The sequence below is a fragment of the Ostrinia furnacalis genome, unplaced genomic scaffold (genome assembly GCF_004193835.3).
Source record: "Ostrinia furnacalis isolate ACB-3 unplaced genomic scaffold, ASM419383v2 OfSCF5652, whole genome shotgun sequence".
Lineage (NCBI taxonomy): Eukaryota > Metazoa > Arthropoda > Insecta > Lepidoptera > Crambidae > Ostrinia > Ostrinia furnacalis.
Window position 1 is genome coordinate 181,565 of NW_021135891.1, and position 21,051 is coordinate 202,615.

At 39.0% G+C, this 21,051-nt stretch overlaps 1 protein-coding gene and 3 non-coding genes across 4 annotated transcripts in view; 2 read left to right on the plus strand and 2 right to left on the minus strand.

The window, feature by feature from the left end:
* Positions 1–21,051, plus strand: part of LOC114361356 (GTPase-activating protein CdGAPr-like) — a 69,964-nt gene that overhangs the window by 12,257 nt on the left and 36,656 nt on the right. The window lies entirely within an intron of this gene.
* On the minus strand, positions 3,702–3,774 carry TRNAK-CUU (transfer RNA lysine (anticodon CUU)). Its single transcript has one exon. It is a non-coding gene; the product is annotated as a tRNA-Lys (tRNA).
* On the minus strand, positions 4,767–4,839 carry TRNAK-CUU (transfer RNA lysine (anticodon CUU)). Its single transcript has one exon. It is a non-coding gene; the product is annotated as a tRNA-Lys (tRNA).
* On the plus strand, positions 6,333–6,405 carry TRNAK-CUU (transfer RNA lysine (anticodon CUU)). The gene has a single exon. It is a non-coding gene; the product is annotated as a tRNA-Lys (tRNA).

Consider the following 21,051-nt stretch of genomic DNA (forward strand, 5'->3'; position numbering starts at 1 on the left):
TCATATGTTCTTCTGATTAATTTCGTTGCGGGTCCAATGACAGTTTAACTTTCTCCCGGGACAAACTTGACCTTCATTGGTTGGGTTTTTGTGGCGGTCAAGCTGTAGATCCTGGCTACACAGGAGTTGCAGTGGTGGGAACGAGAGGTGGGAATAGTCCCGTGATAGTGCTAGTAATTTACCTGACTAGCTTTCTTCCTTTCCTGTAATAATAAATATAAGGATGTTTCTTTCCACCAATTTTTCTTAGCACCAGCCGACATGTTGGTAGGGCAAGCTGTAGGACATGTACAGCTTGAAAGGTTTCATCATCATCATCATCATCTCAGCCACAGGACGTCCACTGCTGGACATAGGCCTCCCCCAATGCTTTCCATGTTGCCCGGTTGGTAGCGGCCTGCGTCCAGCGCCTTCCTGCTACCTTTATGATGTCGTCGGTCCACCTTGTGGGTGGACGTCCCACGCTGCGTTTTCCAGTACGCGGCCTCCACTCCAGAACCTTGCTGCCCCATCGGCCGTCAGTTCTGCGTACTATGTGCCCTGCCCATTGCCACTTCAGCTTGCTAATCCGACGGGCTATGTCAGCGACTTTAGTTCGTTTGAAAGGGTTACGTATTGATAAATAATTTGAATCAAGACATTTGGAACTAGCGACTTGACTAGCTCTAAAGAAGACTATTTCCTAACACTCAAAAGCAAGACTGATTTGCCTCTTGGCAAATGTCATGTTTCACGTCACGTCCACGTACAAGGTGGACCGACGACATCGTAAAGGTAGCGGGGAAGCAGGACGCAGGCCGCTACCAATCGATCAACATGGAAAGCATTGGGAGAGGCCTATGTTCAGCAGTGGGCGTCCTATGGCTGAGATGATGATGATGATGATGAAATGTCATGTTTCAACTAGAGTGCAATGAGCTCTAATAGTCGCATTACGAACACTTGTTCTTTTCAATAACAAAACAGACTTGGCCAGTCCATTAAATCTTGGCAAATGTTGCGAGCCTTCCCATCACTAGTTGTGGCTTCCCTCTCACCTTGACAGGTGTCAGGGTGTGTCGTGTTTTGATGACGCGATGCTGTCCGACGACTTCAATAATAAAAAAGACTTGACCAGTCCACTTGGCATCAACTAGTCGTAAGTCTTCCCATCACTAGTTGGGGCTTTCTCACCTTGACCTATATCTGTCAGGGTGTGTCGTGATTCGATGACGCGATGCTGTCCGACCGTTACGCGACTCGACGCAAAGCGTCTGATTCTTCAATTATGAAAAAGTTTTGACGACTGACCAGTCCACTTGGCATCAACTAGTCGTAAGCCTTCCCATCACTAGTTGGCGCTTCCTCACCTTGACCTATATCTGTCAGGGTGTGCCGGGACGACGCAGTGCGCCATTTGTGACAATACAGCTGATTTGTTAGGTATGGCCTATTTACGTATGTACTTGTACAAACATGTACAGAATAAACATCCAACCATTTTTCGTTACAAAATTGCATTCGTTCGTTCGTTTCAGCCGAAAGACGTCCACTGCTGAACAAAGGCCTCCCCCAAGGATTTCCACAAAATTGCATACCCAGGCATATTATGCAGTATGCTCATCATATCATTTATAAATAGTAGTTAGCAACGTCAAAATCAAATCATCATCATCATCATCATTTAGTCTGCAATACTGCAGAAGCACGACCTGCTTTAATTTACTAAAAAGAAGCAAATGAACCATTTGGCCTAGCCTACACCAGTGTTTTTCAACCTTTTTCATGACATGACCCCCTAGTAAGAAAAAAATATTTTGCAACCCCCGACCTTTCGCTTTTTTTTCACGCATTTTTGAATTTTAAAAAGATGTTTTAGAGAACGAATACGAGGTAGTTTTTACTACCTCTCGCGACCTCTTGAAAGAGGCCCACGGAGGTTGAAAAACACTTGCCCACACTACCCATGCTGGCCAGATGGGTTGATGTTATCCCTTAGGACTCATTCCCACGGAGACATAACGTTTTTTGCAGGATCCCGTTTAGTAGTATACTATTAATGTTAACGTGGATGAATGGATGAATCGAATTCCGCTGAAAATTTCACTCTAAGGCCCAGAACACACGGTCAAACCGGTTTCAAACTGGTCGCGTCATGTGTGGTCTCCCAACGGAATCTATGGCAGAAACTTAGATGCAACTCAAAAGTAACTAGAAGTTGCAGTTTCGTTGCAATTGCGTTTCACCGTGTGTTCTGGGCCTAAGATTTCGCTCTCAGACAATAACAAATAACAAAGGGTGTTCTAAGAAAATCAGATCGTTAAACTTTTCCCAGAACTATGAATGCTTCCCTTACTTCATGGGGGGTGAGTCAGGATGATGTAGATGTCTATGGTGGGTGACGTCATGGCGGTAGGGGAGCGGTCGCGACTGTCTGTCGCCTTGTCTATGACTATAATAAATGTAGACAGTATTTTAGTACCTACAGCAGACTAGGCTTTCAAAAGGCATATGCCATCCATCCAGTTATTTAGACTGTAGGCTCTAACCCTGCTTCGGAATTGGATTTTTTTTAAAAGAATAGTGAGTGATTAAGTTTCTTGCGTTTTTCTCAGCATTGTCCCACTTTATTGTCCCAAAGCAATGGTAGGGTTTAAGCTAGAAAAGTAATGTTGATACTTGATACTCAAAAAGTGATCTTTTTAAGCCTATTCTGAATCAACTAAAATAGAAAGACACAGCGTAAAACGTTTTGGCTGCTATGCTGCATCCGTGGTCACAATCAGACTATTCTGAATCAATCAATGTTATTCCCAAGCTTTAGTAAGTGTTACGACGTGATACTTTTCCACCTGAGCACACAGAAGGCATCAGGTCGACATCTGGCGACCTGGGAACGATCCGCTTGGTCGCACACGAGGGTAGAGACATGTTGAGAACTGCTCGACCGTAGCGAAGGTGTTTGATGTATTTATAGATTGAGCTGATGTTTTTGCCCTACTGCTATACGCAATTAAAAACATTACCATAAGGTCTCACAGTGCGCGTGGACGCACAGGGTGACAAACGAACCAATCACAGAGTTCTATTCAACGCTGTGCGTTCGATTCGCTGTGAAAACGGGCGATAGAATCTTCAGTGAAAAGGGTCATGAGTTTTTGATATACAGTAGGTGTTCTACCTTAGCTATCGTATAAATTTTATTCAGTGCGATGCTGCCCCCGATAGTTGAAAGGGCGCATCTAACACCAATTCAAAACGGAGATAAAAAGTTTAAATTAAATTAAATGGGTAAATTCTTAGCTGTCCTTCAGTTTAACTCATATCCGAAAAAGTGTTAGATGCGCCTTTTCAACTATCGGGGTAGATTGAAAAACGAAAAAATCATTTTTGCGCATGATTGTAAGTTCACTTAAGTAGGAAGGTTTTTAGCTGATAGGTACAGGTACAGGTTAGTGAAACCCAAAGTGACTAAAAAGACAACACGACCTTATTCAAATGTAACAAAGACGTGCTGCGAACCTTTTGTCTACTTTGGGTGTCATGAATTATTTGACGCTGACTGTACGTACATAAACAAAATATTAGTTACAAATTCCCCAATGGATACTTAAGGATTAGAGAAATAAAATTGATGTAGTAGCTTACAAAAATGTCGCTGAAAATCCTAAGTGAAAATCGACAAAAATTTTGTCAAAAAATTTTACCTGCAAAAAACTTGTCGCCCAACGTGGGGCTCGAACCCACGACCCTGAGATTAAGAGTCTCATGCTCTACCGACTGAGCTAGCCGGGCTGTGAGAGGGATGCCGAAATCACAGTACCGTTTATCCAGAAAATGTTAGAGCACTTACTAACAACGCCCGTATTCACAAACATTTCTATGAGGTCTCACAGTGCGCGTGGTGACACACGAACCAATCACAGAGCTCTATTTAACGCTGTGCGTTCGATTTGCTGCTTCACTTAAGCATCGTTTGTGAATACGGGCGTGAGTTTCTTCCCTCACCCACAAGGTGGACCGACGACCTCATAAAGGTAGCAGGAAGGCGCTGGATGCAGGCCGTTACCAACCGGCCTTTGTGGAAATCATTGGGGAAGGCCTATGTTTAGTGGACGTCCTATGGCTGAAATGATGATGATGATAAGTTTCTTCCGCCACTTCTTCTCAGCACTTTCCGATAGTAGTATTATGTTGTTCAAATATTGTAAACTAGCTTTTGCCCGCGGCTTCACCCGCGTGAAATTTCGTTTGTCACATTGTATCGTCATAAATTATAGCCTATGTTATTCTGGGTTATAAAAAATAATACTGTAAAGTTTCATCAAAATCCGTTCAGTAGTTTTTGCGTGAAAGAGTAACAAACATCCAGACATCCAAACTTTCGCATTTATAATATTAGTAGGATGAGAGTGAAAGTTAATTTGTAAGGATTTTATACTCTTTCGCAGTAGTTTAAGCAAACTACTAAGCATTTTTTAGAAAAAAAATAGTATAGAGATAGTCTCAGACCCAGGAAAAAATACAAAATAGGTTTTTCTCGGCTTTTGGAAGGAAGACATGCGCACGATAAAGTCTACCCATGAAGTTCCAAAAAAACTAGTTCCAAAATACTGAACTGTCCTATGCATGACATTGACAGTGGGGCGCCACCGTCAATACCGGATCACTGGTTCCGATTTTTGCCATGTTGGAAACCATATAGTGGAACGATGGTAGCGCCCCCCTGTCATTGAGTTTGGTGGGACAGTTCAGCTTGGGTCATCAGAAAAATATAAAAATTTATTCGCCCAACGTGGGGCTCGAACCCACGACCCTGAGATTAAGAGTCTCATGCTCTACCGACTGAGCTAGCCGGGCTATGCCCCAGTTAGCGAATTTACCTGCGACTCCAAAATTACAGTTTTTATTGGTTCATTTTTAACAGACAGCGGCACATAATAGTTAAAAATATTTTGGCATCTTGTGCAGTTATAACAAGGTGCATTTTGCACCAAAAAAGTAGTTGAAAAAGCTGTCGCTGTACCCAATTTCAAAGTAACTGGCCATTATTTGTATTTATTTCAAGAAAAAACTTCCTGATTCCGTCAATGCCAGTAACTTTTTTTATTCAAGAGTGATATTGTGCCAGATAAAATAAAAAAAATAGAAATGTATGTTTGTTTGCCATTGTTACCATTTAATTTTAAAATCGAGTTTTTTTTTAACTTTGATTAAATTCATTCAAGTAATTAATGATATGTTTTTTTCTTTCTATTCTTTTTTTTTGTTAAAATAAGAGCGTAATCTTAAAAAAAATATTTTACTATTCTCTTTTTTGGTTTTCTTTTTTTTCTTGTGCTGTGTCATGTATAATTGTAAAATAAAGTGTTGATCTATCTATCTATTTCGTATATTTCCTAATTTCTATCCATCGGGAATCGAACCCACGACCTTTCTTCTTCCATCTAAGCTACTTAATTATAATTAGTACATAATTATGTCGGTGTACACAAGTGTTTTAAGATGTATTGTGTGATTTGATTGCTAAATTAATACATCTGGGCTAATAAACTAATTTATGAGTTACTAACATAGTTAGTAATTTTAATATTTGTTATTTGTTCCAGGTACACATCGGTTTCAATCTACTAATTGCTTAGAATATCACGCCCGTATTCACAAACATTACTATGAGGTCTCACAGTGCGCGTGGACGCACAGGGTGACACACGAACCAATCACAGAGCTCTATTCAACGCTGTGCGTTCGATTTGCTGCTTCACTTAAGCAAGTATCGTTTGTGAATGCGTTAGTGAGTTCTACACAGACAGAAGATTGGATGTAAGTAATTATTTTTTATGGTATTCAAAAACCTGATGGACAGAGAGTAATACATTATTCTGGCGTTGCAAATGATTAAATAAAAAAAAGTCCGGTAAAATCTAAAGGATTAACTAGTTTGGGATGAAATAAACCGGTTTGATCCAGCACAAACTGGTTCCTACCTTTCCCCCGGGACAAAGTTGACTTCACTGGTTGGGTTTTTATTGGCGGTCAAGCTGTAGATCCTGGCTACACAGGAGTTGCAGCGGTGGGAACGAGAGGTGCGAACAGTTCTGTTTTAAAAAACATCTCGGTTTAACTGTCATCATCATCATCATCTCAGCCATAGGACGTCCACTGCTGAACATAGGCCTCCCCCAATGCTTTCCATGTTACCCGGTTGGTAGCGGCCTGCGTCCAGCGCTTTCCTGCTACCTTTATGATGTCGGTCCACCTTGTTTTAACTGTATTACATTGTTATAATGTTAAAGTAAATATTTTAGGGAAACTACCCTCTCGTCCCAGCCAATTTCGGCGCTCTCTCCACAGCCCGGCTAGCTCAGTCGGTAGAGCATGAGACTCTTAATCTCAGGGTCGTGGGTTCGAGCCCCACGTTGGGCGCATAATCTTTTTGAAATATTTCAATCATTATTTTATTTTTTTCAATATTTTTTTTATATCTTTAGACTCTTCTCTCTTACCGCATAAATGCGAGTTGAACGGTATTTTAAATTGACATTTCGTATGGAAATGATAATTTATAGTAGTGTTCAATACGCGTTTAAGCTTTTGTTTAATAACTGACTTAAAAAATAGAGAAGGTTCTCAATTCGACTAAATGTTTTTTGTTGTTAAATGTTTTCTTACAAAGTAGCACTTATGACTTACGTTATTACTTATTATGTGCTTTTACATTGAGTTTCTCAGTGCTTACCTTGAAGTGCTGTATTAAATTTGTAGTGCTGTACATAAATATTATGAGTATAGATTTATCTTCCAAGTCCAGCAGACGCGATAGCACAATAAAAATAAATCACCCATTCAGTGCACGTCGCGCATCAATTTCGTTCGAAGGCCATTACCGATTCAGAATTTTTTGTCTTCCGGCTTTTGAGCCGCGAATTTCGGACAACAATGTTGCCAGCAATCCAAAATATTACCCCGAAAACTTGAAAAATCGGATTCGTCCGGGAGAGATGCACTGGCCACTTTTCTCCGAATAGAAAAAAGTGTCGCCCGGTTCGAGACGTTTAAAATTTTAAATTAAGAACGGCCGCTTCCCGCCAAGTTCATTGTCGCTTCCGTTAAGCTGTCAATTAAATCAGTGCGGCCGCGACGGCAAAGGAATTTATTATTACATCCAATATACTGGTACTTATCGGCGGTAAATCATGACAGTTTATTTATACATTTCAGTTTAACAATCCTGTAACTTCCTTATCGTTACGGCTCGTTTGATTTAAGTGTCTGCGAGCGTCCTAGTTCTAAGTGTTTTTCATACAATGGTCTTCTTTTTCACTCCCTCCTTTCTTTATTTTTTCATATAATCATTTCTTTTTTTTCTCACTAGTTCATTGACGAGTCTACCAGTGACTTGGCCCACTTTTAGCTTGGTCCACGGGACAAGTCACATGATTTAATTTTAAATATTTTTTTCTTCCTGTAACTGGGCCCACCTTCAATGTTTTTATTAATACATCAACAAATTCTACTCTAGAATCTTAAAGTGGGCCCAGTTACTGGAAGAAAAAATAGTTATTTGGAAATTCACTCCAGCGACTTGGCCCGTGGACCAAGCTAACAGTGTGGGCCAGTCACTGAAAAACTCCATTGACCCGGTATCTTTTTTTTGCAGTTTTATTGTGAACTAGCTTTCCGCCCGCGGCTTCGCCCGCGTGGAATTTTGTCTGTCACAGAAAAACTTTATCGCGCGCGTCCCTGTTTCAAAAACCGGGATAAAAACTATCCTATGTTCTTTCCCGGGACTCAAACTATCTCTATGCCAAATTTCATCAAAATCGGTTGCGAGGTTTAAGCGGGAAAGCGTAACAGACAGACAGACAGACAGACAGACAGACAGACAGACAGACAGAGTTACTTTCGCATTTATAATATTAGTTGGGATCAAAACGCCTTGTTGTCATAATGAAGTAACGGTCAATATGACGGCACAGCACTTAAAAATTAGCCACCAACTCGAAATTGTTTTGTCATGTTGTATCAGGCGAAATTCCCACACCGTTACGCGGTGTTGATACACCGTTTTGACATTTATTAACCAGCAATAGAGGCCAAGATAGCCCATTGCGGCGCTTGTTAGTTGCACGGGTCACTATTTGGCCTGTAGCGGTACACGAAACTTGTATGGCCTATTGAAGTGACGTCATTCTTATGTACAGACAACAGATCAATTTGATCTGTATGTGTGTGTAAACAAGGTCTTAGGATTCTGATTATTTCTAGTTTGTTTTCTTGACTGTACGCATAGGGCTTCGCTCAGTGAGGAGTCGGGTTTCAGGCTTACTAAGGGTTCAGTTAAGAAATCCTATTTAAATGAGACAATCCTTTGTCAATAAAGGACTAGTCTCACCTCAATAGGCTAGTTGCCTAAAAAATTTTTTTTAGTCCGTAATGTTTAATATCAAAAAATATTGGACACGTATATTTTTATTTGTCAATCTAACAAATAATTACATAGTTATGGTGCGTTGAAGTTGCGCACGACGTCACAACGTGCGGCATTTTTAAGCAAGCGTTGACGTCACGGGCCTCTTCTTATGAACTTTGGGGCGCTTTATCTCTTTAAATTTTCATTAGTTTGAAAAAGTGAAAAATACGTGTAGAGTATTTTTTGATAAGTTAACTGACGGACTAATTAAAACTCTTGCTTTTTGACCCAGGCAACATCCCCATTGTGTGTGATCTTTGGAAACATGAACGTGATATAATGCTTAATTCAATATAACATACATCTGTTTCCGCAATTTATTACACCGATCTTGTCGCGACAAGGAAAAATTTCCGTGCTTTTAAGCGATTTTGTGAAAAATATTATTGGCAGGTAGTTGCTAATTGCTCATAAGATAGGCCCCCTTAATTTAATTTATTGTCCGTGGTGCATAATCTTTTTCTTAAAGGTTTTAAACCTTTGTTTGTCACCTGTCATCCGCTTTGCAATGGAGGGAAGTCGAACCTTAATATTTCGAACTCCTCCTATGTTCGTCTGATTAATTTCGTTGCGGGTCCAATGACAGTTTAACTTTCCCCTGGGACAAACTTGACCTTCATTGGTTGGGTTTTTGTGGCGGTCAAGCTGTAGATCCTGGCTACACAGGAGTTGCAGTGGTGGGAACGAGAGGTGAGAATAGTCCCGTTTATTCTCACCTCACGTTCCCGCTGCTGTAACTGATAGCCAAGATCTATAGCTTGACTGCTAAAATCCGATCTGTATATTGACTAACTGCTGCTGTCTTTCCCGAAGACTATACTCGTAATCCGGGCCTTTTCAAGGCGAGAGTGAATAGGCACTTACAGGGCAGATATGTACCATCCTAGACTGCATCAAGACCAAACGCGATGGAGGACTGTTGTGGACGCCCTCTGCCCCATCTAGGGGACATAGGACCATAAGTCAAAGTCAAGTAAGTCAAGACTGCATCCCACTTAACATCAGGTGCGATTGTGGTCAAATACCTGCCTTGTTATGCATAAAAAAAACTATCAGATATCCTAATATTTTAAGATTTTAACCTTAAACATCAGTGTCAACATCATTTCCGTTTTTACCCAACTACGCCAGAAGGAGGGTTATTGCTGAACGCTTTTAAAGGTCTCTCAAAGGGAATCATCTCCCGTTTCTTTTACAGTTCGACTGAAATCTTTTTGCCCTACCAGCACTTCGATACCAACATTTGGAAAGCAGGTAGAACCGTGCCTGCTATACTCCTGGCGAGTAGTATAACCAATGACAATCTAAAGTACTTATAAAATGCTATAGTTTATACAGCCATTATACCAGATCCTGTATGTATTTGTAACTAACACCAATCTTCAAAACCCATAGCTTTTCCTGTTAAATTCGCAATAATATCCGCATCTCTTTAATGCCCATGCATTCGCTCCAATCCCCAACCATACAGTTCCAATATAGCACTTATCACAATTACATAAGTCATAATATTTGACTCGCTATCCGTTTGTACAGTCGGACCGTGGCTAGACTAGAACCAGTTGCCCGTCTGCTTTCTACTTGCGCGAATATAATTTATGACTTTGAGTTGACCACACGGGGCCTTTTATTTTGGGACAGGAGTGTTTTAATTATTTTTATTATTGCTGTGCGTAACGACATAATATGTACATGGAGAGCTAGAATCAACCATGGAGGAGACCCAGTGGGGATTCTTCTCCTATCGCCTATAATCAACAATCTGTTGAGTCTTCTGACTGATCGCACGCACGATAGAATAGAAAAAAAATATTGCTTGATTGTTTTTTTATCAACCCAGAAGCTCTTACTATCGCAGAAGAGTTTTTCAAGATTTTTCTTGATTGATTAATCTTTTTGTGAGTACGTTTTCTTATAAAGATACGTCATCCTAATCTGTTTGCAACAGGAAAGTATTTCATCAACCTTTTTTTCTGCCCTTAGTTGAAATGACTTTTCTTGCAAAGAACATGCTGACGTGACGTCGTTATCATTATCAACAATAGAATTTTACCCATTAAAGTGGTACCCCAAAAAATGGTACAAATACCATTTTTCAGCAATTTATGAGAGTAGCTTCAAACGATGTTTTTTCTTAGAGGGGCCTCCTGCCTGATTAAAAATAACAAATGGTTCTTTCCTTTCCAATCGTATAAGCTAAGTGATTGTAATATGATCTAGTTTTAATTATAGCAGTAACAAAATACAACCAATAAATTACACCCAAAAAGTCCTCAAAAAATCCCCAGTTCACCAGAAATTATGGTGTCTCCATTAATTTATAAGAGCCAGGTCAAAAACTCGTTTCGTGCCATCTCGTACGGGGTCACGGCGGCCCTCGGAAGTCCGGTGCTATTCGTTAATTTGCGGTAATTATAATTAATAAAAATCTAAAGCTCGCTTTCCATCAAGGAGGAGCGGAGACGAGAGATGTGCGACAAAGCTGGCATCTCCATCAAAGCGGAGTGGAGCAAAGATGTTTCTTTTTTATGTCCAAACTAGCTTGCCGCCCGCGGCTTTGTCCGCGTGGGTACCTGTTTCAAAAACCGGGATAAAAAGTATCCCATGTCCTTTCCCGGGACTCAAACTATCTCTATGCTATGCCAAATTTCATCAAAATCGGTTCAGTGGCTTAGGCGTGAAAGCAAGACAGACAGACAGAGTTGCTTTCGCATTTATAATATTAGTATAGGTGTGTTTTGAATAACCAATCAGATTTCATTATTCCTACATTTCTACTCCGCTCCGCTTCGGTGGAAATGGATCGAGCGGAGAAGAGGGAGAGGTGTCGGGTGGACTCATTTTCCTATAGAATTTGACTTCGCGGAACACCGCGAAGCTATGTTAGTCTATTATGCTATGATGTTTCATAGCAATAGACTAACAGCTGAAAGCTACGCATAGCTCGCACATCTCATCTCAAGTGTGATTGTGTTCCCCAGTCGATGAAGCACATGATGTCGTGCCCTGCGTGCCCAAACAACTGCACGCAGGAAGATATAAACGAATGCTACTGACAACACCACTCTTTGGTGTCAGTTTTGGGCTGACACTGTAGTTTTGTTGTCGAAACGATAAGAAGATCGCGTCTCATTTTCTCTCCGTTATTCTCCGCTCCGCTTTGATGGAAATAGCTTGCCAGCTTAGCCGCACATCTCTCGTCTCCGCTCTGCTTCACCTTGGTGTGAATCGGGCCTAACACCATAAACCATACGCCCGAGAATTTGACTTACCGTTTTGTAACGATTTTTTTGGCGCGGTCACACGGACTGTGACCTTATAAATTGTATCAAAAATGTGATGGTATCTCACGGTTTACATACTTATTAAATTTTAATTAAAAGGAATCCTGTGAAATATTGAGATAAACTCTCAATGTTGATTGAGAGTCGCGCTGTACTTTGAACCGTTGGATTTTTAATTGGGAGAAAACATTTTTGGTATTGGCAATGCTTAAAATTTGATATAGCCATCTAGATGTCTGAGTTGTGCAATGTTGACATGTTTTTTTTGATTGACTTGATTGTGTAGGGCAAAACAGGAGCTGCAGACCCGGCTGTAATGTACAAAAGGAAATAGATCAGAAGACATCAGAATTTTTTTTTTACCCAAAAATTTTACATACGGTGTGTCTGAAGCGTGCGATTTCTACCCGACTGCACCAGCAGGGTTATGTTTTTTTGATCTAAACTAAACCATAGGAAGTTCTGATTAGTATGCCTGCTCTGTGATCGTTTGCGCAACGGGCCTAGACTTTCGCCAGGCCACCGTCGCTCGACGTCACGCGAGAAATGATGGCCGTATCGTTTACGATACAAATTCACTTACAAACAGAAGGGGTGAAAAATTCCCAAGTAATGGGTATTTTTTTTTACAAATGGCAACTCTGCGCGAAATGACAAGCGACAGGCATAAGGGCTGGAACCCAGAGCGAGCCGTATTAAAAAATAAAAATTGGATTTGATCTTTCAAAATTCAGCTTTGAACGCGTAATAAGCACATTACCACATTTAGAAAAAAAAAACACTTTTTTGCGTCGCGCCTTCGGGTAAAAAAGAACAGACAAGCATATTACGAGTACATCGGTAATAATAGTACCTACTTATAATGATTCTGTGCTTTCGCTAGTCTGCGTATTGACCGACTTCTAAGAAGATAGTCATTGTTTGATTTTTTGTAATCGGTGTGAATTTATGTAAGGTTGACATAATAAGTAAAAGTACAACAACGATAGTAAATAAATACTATTGTATAGCAATTGTATAGTTACTCGGTGTCGATTTATAAAATGTGTGTATTATGTGTTAAAATCCGATGTTAACACACACAACATAAAGAACCAACCATAGCGTAAATAAATTATTTATTTATCTATGAGCATAACATGGGCAGGGCATATAGTACGCAGAACTGACGGCCGATGAGGCAGCAAGGTTATGGAGGCCACGTACTGGAAAGCGCAGGTTAGGACATCTATCCACAAGGTGGACCGACGACCTCATAAAGGTAGCGGGAAGGCGTTGCATGCAGGCCGCCACCAACCTGTTATTGTGGAAATCATTGGGGGAGGCCTAGGTTCAGCAGTGGACTTCCTATGGCTGAAATGATGATGATGATAGTGACCATAGCAATAGATTTTTTTTTTTCAGTAAACATGTCTCCGGGGTGGCTTAAGATTCTTCCGGTAATCCGATGTAGTCCCAGCTACATTTTATACGTAGATCTACTTTCTAATTGGCAATTAATTATGTGGTGACTAGCGATTGATTGGGGCATAACTTCTCAACATACAGCATTTTTTGACGTACCTGGATGTTGCAAACGTTACTGTTGCAAAAACAGGGCCAGTTGTAGTTCCAAAAAGATCCCCCGATTTTGATCTAATTATGTAAATAAAATAAATTGAAGCCACGATAGCCGAACGGTGAAGGTGTCGGACTGGCCGACTCGTCTTCCGAAGAACGCGGGTTCGAACCCTGTTGACGCTTAATTAAATTCGCAATTAATTAATTTATTGTGGAAAGCCCACTCGTGATTCGTAACACAAAGCTATCTTTCAAGAAAATTGGTAGAAAAGGCTAGAATTAAAACTAAAATATAAAGTCCTTCGACCCTGGATTTTGGTTGTTCGCTTGATTATTTGATTCTATAGGCGGTTACTTTAATACATGTCACTGTACTATGCAATAGGTTTCCTAGTTTCCATAAGTCCACTCCATAAAAGCTCTTAAAAACTTTATTAATTGACTACTGCTGGCCAAATTTTCCAGTCTTGGAAAATTTCTGTGGGTGTTTTATTCAAAAGTTTGACAAACGGTGGCCCACAGTCTCATTTTCCAACTAATACGCGTAGAAACGCTGTACGCACACGGGAACGGGTTTTACTATTTTTACGAGTATGGCGGGTTTCACCCGCGGGCAGGGCTGGCAACACTCAAATGCTTAAACGACGTACATAATAAAATAAATGACAAGTATTCGGCCAATGAACAAAACAGGCCAGGAGAAACCAATAAAAAGAGAAGGACTCTAAAGAAGTTTGATTGAAATTAAACAAAAGAAGAAGAGTTCCAGGGTAGAGAAAACTTTTTCTTTCCCTGGTTTTTAAACGATCTGTGGTGGAGCAACCTTGCCTAGAAGATGCTTGTTCGTTCACTCTTGCCTTGAAATTTGTGTGTTCGGAAAGAAGACAGAGGCTGCTAAAGATGTACTTAAAATGATTAAATCTTCATTGGTTGAACCTGCAACAACGAAGCCCATTTCACCCAATACAGAATCAAAATATGATTATTTTATGAGCGAAAGCAGTACTTACTGTCAGAATTAATTTTGAAAACGTAAAAAATACACATTTCTTACTTCACCAACCCTATGCTAACGTGCATGCATGTAAATTCGTCGGTACTATTATAAAACGAGCAGTTACGTGCTTACAGTTACCGTGTTAAACAAACAAACATAACGACCGGACTCTTTAACGCTGTGTAACGATATTTTCTAACAGATTTTTAAGTAAACAATTTTTTTTTAAAGCTGGACGGATTTACTTCCTTTGCTTTATTTTTGAAAAAAGTTATCTTGATTTTTCTGGAAAAAAAAGTATTCTAAGTCACGGCCAAAAACGGTTCTTTTTACAAGCTTTTTACAAGCTTTATATTGACTTCACTTGTTAGTATGTGTGGGACAAATCTTGCAACTGAATTTAAGACCAGTTCTCCTCAACCGATTGAGCTGAAATTTGGTATACTTATGTAAGTACAATGACAATGCAATATTATGGTACCATTGAACTGGTCTGATGATGGAGTCGGGAGGTGGCCATAGGACCTCCTAAACAAAACGGCGGAATCTCATCGAGTTTGATTTCGTTGGATTTGTCTTTTCGAGCACTTTAGTGTTAGATAATGTCCAGGGTCCTGAGATTAAGATATTATAACTAAAAAGTGTAAAATAAAATTATAATAAAAATAAACTTTTTTAAAAACAAGCTTTTATTCTGAACTAGCTGACCCGGCGAACTTTGTTCCGCCTTAATGGCAATAAATAAGCAACTTTTTTTTTATTTCGAACGGGATAAAAAGTATCCTATGTCCTTCTCCTGGCTCTAAACTACCTCCCTGACAATTTTCAGCTAAATCGGTTCAGCCGTTCTTGAGTTATAAGCGAAGTAACTAACACGACTTTCTTTTATATACAGTGTGTCCGGGCATGTAGTGATCAAACTTTAAGGGCGTAATCTATGGACAATTTTATCGGTGAAAATACTTTAAATTTGGGGCTTGACCCATTTCTCGCATATTTACAAGGATTTAAGTTTTTAATTTTAAGTTTTCACCTCTTCCTTCAAAAACAAGTGATAGCGTGGGTAGTTTAACATTAATAAGCACAAATTTTATATCATGCGATAGCCAATAAAATTATCTATTAGTAGAAGTAGAAAACAGATAAAAGTTTCATACATTTTAAGGGTGTAAGAATGGATTTAATTAGAAATAAACATGATTTTTTTCACACCTTTTTCAGTTATTTCCCAACAAAAGAAAAACCAGGTCGTTAAGGTATGTTTTATTTGCATTGTATTATTAGTATTTGAGCCATTCTACAAAACGAATGTAAATTTATTAGTCTACGTCTATTAGTTTCGACGTAATTGTTGAACAGAGATACCCATTCCCAGCGGTTTCCATAGTAATCGGAATAGGTTGTGTGATTCTTTCAGGCAGTGCATTTTCGCATGTCGCGTGCGCTATGGAAACCGCTGGGAAGGGGTATCTTTGTTCAACAATTACGTCGAAACTAATAGACGTAGACTAATAAATTTACATTCGTTTTGTAGAATGGCTCAAATACTAATAATACAATGCAAATAAAACATACCTTAACGACCTGGTTTTTCTTGTGTTGGGAAATAACTGAAAAAGATGTGAAAAAAATCATATTTATTTCTAATTAAATCCATTCTTACTCCCTTAAAATGCATGAAACTTGTGTCTGTTTTCTACTTCTACTAGTAGATAATTTTATTGGCTATCGCATGATATAAAATATTTGCTTATTAATGTTAAGTTACCCACGCTATCACTTGTTTTTGAAGGAAGAGGTGAAAACTTAAAATTAAAAACTTAAATCCTTGTAAATATGCGAGAAATGGGTCAAGCCCCAAATTTAAAGTATTTTCACCGATAAAATTGTCCATAGATTACGCCCTTAAAGTTTGATCACTACATGCCCGGACACACTGTATATAGATTTCGAAAGCTTGTAGCGCAAACAGAGAAAAAGAGGAATAAATGCCATGCGCGATACAAGCTTTCGAATATCAGAATAAAAGCTTGTTTTTAAAAAAGTTTATTTTTATTATAATTTTTTTTAAACGGAATTTTACATCTCGAATTTTAAAAATAAAATGTTAACATTTTACTTAAATGTTGCAATTAATTGCCACAAATGCTTTCGGCGAAGAAATAAAGCACTGGCCATTGCCCAAAAAGAAGTCAACAACCTGCCAGTGAAATAAAAAAAAGCGTTAGTGATACCACTGCAACGATGAAATTACCCTATTTTGGGTAAAATATGTACATGAATGACAGACTGCAACTATTTTTTAACCGACTTAAAAAAATATGTTCATAACTCAAAGATTTGTAAAGAAAATTGTTTCTAGTTTTTATTTTTAAATCAAAATAGATACTCACATAAGCTGTAAAAAGTATGTCATTCAGAAAATCACGGATTTGGCTTTTCTGTGACTTTTGCCAATCTTCATTGGTTATTTGCTAAACGACAAAAAGTTATCTACTCAGCTAAGGTAAATGTGTTGTGAAGAGAGGGTTCACCAAAATAGTTCGGAGGGTCTAGTGTGAGTTTACATCAAATGCGCACTAGTGAGCGCGTTTAATTAAAAAAATATTTATTTATATTAGGGAAAAAAAAAATAGGGACAAAAATAGGACAGAAATCAGCAAAGTTTCCACAGTTAAAATGTTTGAAAATTTTAGTTTTTGAACGTTTCCCGCTAGGGGCGTTGTACAATCCGTCATACATTGTCATTTTTTTATGAAAACTCACACTCAGCCCTCAGAGGACGACGGGGTCCGACAAACTGCGGACCCTCGAATTGTCAGTCTAACACCGATGGGCTATTCTAGCCTTTACTTGAGCCTGCATTATTTATCACTTGTACAAAAAGTACAAATCATAATATCTCGCCATCTGCGGACGGAAAACGGCGGGCATTCCTCGCGCGTGGTGATGTGCGTGTGCGCATGACGCGACTTCCGCGCTTTGTCGCGTGAGAGCCATGAGAACTGCCGAGAAACTAACTAGGGCTGTCTAGGCACAATGTAAGATACGTACCGTAGAGGCAAAATCAAAAATATTTATTCAGTTTAGACCACAAGTGGCACTTATGAACGTCAAAATATAGTAAATAATAAAAAAGAAAAAGTAGCCCTTAAGGGGCACTTTACATGTCTCCTTATCTTTTGAGCCCTACCAGCAAAGGCACTACCAGGTGTAGATCAAATAAAATAAAAATAAACATTTTGACGAGTATTTTGGCACTTATGAACGTCAAAAATATTTAAAAAAAAGGTAGCCCTTAAGATAGCATATAGGCTATGTTCTTCTGATTAATTTCGTTGCGGTTCCGATGCCAGGTCAACTTTCCCCCGGGACCAACTTGGCCTTCACTGGTCGGGTTGTTGGCGGTCAAGCTGTAGATCCTGGCTACACAGGAGTTGAACCGGTAGGAAATAGTGGGAATAGTCCCGTTACTGGATGCTTTAAAATACAGTACACATATCTTTAAAATACTCTTTCCATTAAAGATTATAATACGTTAGAAGTCTGAACTGGAGTCAATATGTCTTGGTAATTTTAAGGAGCTAGATGACTCTTAATTAAACTTTCTCCCACTCTGAAGTAAGAAATGTTAACATAACAATAAAATTGAATGATATAAATATTTTGCAATCAACTAGTTATAGTATAATTTTTGTGTTATAATTCGATAAAAACGTATTTTATTGCATTGTTATTTTCGCGTTGCACGATTATTGCAAGTAAACACGAGGATTTACACGATTCTTAGGTAATAATATTGCTTTTTGTTCGATCGCAGTTTATTTTATGAGTTAAGAAAATAAGTGTCGGATCGCTGATAATGATAAATTACCGTGTAAAGGCGTTTGTTGTTCAATTGTCACGAAGCATACAAAATTTTTAATTTATAATTTTTCTTTTGTATATTTTTTCTTTCTTTTCTTGTCTTGGACACCCCGTCCAATAAAGTGTTTTATATCTATCTAAGTATTTTTCACGTTTTCACAGCCCTACTTTCGACGCACGCATCCGTCACTATGAATTTTAACTGTACAGGATAAGGTTGTTATTACCATAGCATTTTTTCTTGTACCTACTTTTTATTGTTTCGACGTTTGTCTGAAATTAAGATAACGGTATCCAGTATGGTATCTATTGGACTTTAATTAAAATTGAATTAATTGGCAGCCATTGTTCTTAAAACAAACAAAAAAGCTGGGTCGTGCGTGGTTCACAGTGGTTGGACATAGGTAATATTGTGTGGAGTTGGTCCATTAGTTTATTCGATGTTGAAGGGCATGTGAAACCAGTAATTCCAGCCTACATCGGGACATTTCTCATCTCTCGTTCCCACCGCTGCAACTCCTGTGTAGCCAGGATCTACAGCTTTGTCCCGGGGTAAAGTTAAACTGTCATTGGAAATTGGTTAAGTTTTTACTGACGGTCAAGCTGTAGATCCTGGCTACATAGGAGTTGCGCAACAGTGGGAACGAAAGTTTTGTCATTGGACCTACAATGCAGTTAATCAAAAGAAAACAAAGATGATTCCGAAGTTAAGGGTTAATTTTCCTCATGGCATGACTACTTCTAATTTCTATCCAAACAAATAGGAAGAGATTTACAAATGTCCCATCTGATAACCGAATCCAGAGCCTCCGTTAAGCAACATTATTGCCTAACGTCCATCTCACATCTAAACAACTCGTCTTGCCACTGTATCTTTATCTTATGGTACGAACCAGTTTTGCGTACCCCCTTCAGTTAGTAGACCGTGATCCAGTGTTGCCAGTCGGGTCTAGTCAGAAATTACCAGAAATATAAAAAAAAGTAACCTTTTTGAATCAAAAGTAACCTTCATAGGGGGGGGGGTGCGGAGCGATGATTGTGTAAGGTTGTTNCGATGATTGGGTAAGGTTGTTCATGGATGAAAAATAAATACAATTGATCATCTAAATTCGAAAAGTGACCAGTCGTATAAAACGTTTCATGGATTTGCATTTTATTATGGAAAAACATTCGCTAAAACTCAATGATATTATATAAAAACAAAATAATATCATTGCTAAAACTCATTTTAAATGCACTTTATGACATAATTTTTAAATTGTCACTATTCATATTTTTAACTGAATAACCTGTAAAGTTAATTCTACAATTTCTGAAAAATCACCTAAAAGTAACCTTTTCATTAGTGTAACCTAAAAGTAACCACAGCAGTTCAAAAGTAACCTTCTGGCAACACTGCCGTGATCGTACATCGCGGTATGATAATACTTACGCAACGTCCAATTCGGATGCAAATATGCGCGGAAGTGGGACATGACCGATCGAAGCCGAAGTGCTTTCACTGTGGATGTAACAGACTGATTTGGGAGATCTTCGGTTGACTTTATGTTATTGATTTTGCTACTGTTGATTTTTAGGCGAAAATTTCTCACTGGATCTACTATGGGGCACACTTCCAGCTACCCATTTCCGGTCATGTCGTCTCGGTCTGTCGCAAATAATAGCCAATTGATGGGAGCGAGAGAAAAAAACGGAAACAGGTAGCTAGAACTGTGGCCCACTGTACATTCAAGAGATGAGAAGAAAATTCAATTCCGTTCATAATCAGGTCATTTGGTCTCTATGTAGAGTAACTGGGTATGTAAAGACTACAGTAGATTTAAGATATGATCCATCATCAGGTCATTTAGTCGCCACTGCAGGAGTGAGGAGCACGACCCTCTCTAATTGACCAGAGGCAAATGGAGGATTTGGTCTACACTCCCCACGCTAGCCAGACGGGTTGGGGAGGCTTGACGTTCACATATTTTGTTCCTTAGAAAATTGGGAGAAGTCCTATCCTGCTGGACTACAAACATCAAATCAAATATCATCAAGCCTGTGATTTGTGATTCAAATATTGAAATCCAACTATTCACAGTTTGACTCTCTATCTGAGTTTGAATCGAATTTTGAGCTTCTATTCTATTCAAAGTTCAAGGCTAATAAATAACAGTATTTTAATCTGAATCTGAGGTACTAAGATATTTCTTGTGATTGGTTCTATTTTAAAATGGGACCAATCTAGAGATCAAAATCAAATAGTTTGTATAATACTTGAATACAGATTTGTACTTGAGATTCATTTTATAATACGGGCCTTACGCATTCACAAACATTACTATTATAAGGTCTCACAGTGCACGTGGAAGCATAGAGTGACACACGAACCAATCGCAGAGCTCTATTCAACGCTGTACGTTCGATTTGCTGCTTCACTTAAGCAAGCATCGTTTGTGAATACGGGCGTTAGTCATCAGAATCGGAATTGAAATCAAAAACATCATCTTGACTTGAACATTATCTCAGTTAATAAATCTATGTAGATACAGATGTTACAATGATTTACAGTTGTCAGAATCAACATTAACACTACAATTTCATTGCAAAGTCGCACCTATTACAATGTTATTAAGGTGCAACTATTTAGCTTGATGTGCTTTGTGCATAGGGTTGCCAGGCCCAAAAACACAAAAACCCTGACGTGGTGCTTAATTTAGCCGGACATTTTACCCTAAAAGCCGGACATACCTTTTTTAATAGATAAGTGCTATGGTTACGATTGTCTAAGCTCATCATGAGTGAGTAGTCTTGAGTACCATCATCTTCGACTGAATATTCTTCTGTGGCTCTACTTTCAACTGGTGCTAAAAAGCCGGACAGGCCGGACAACACAATATTTGGCCGGACAA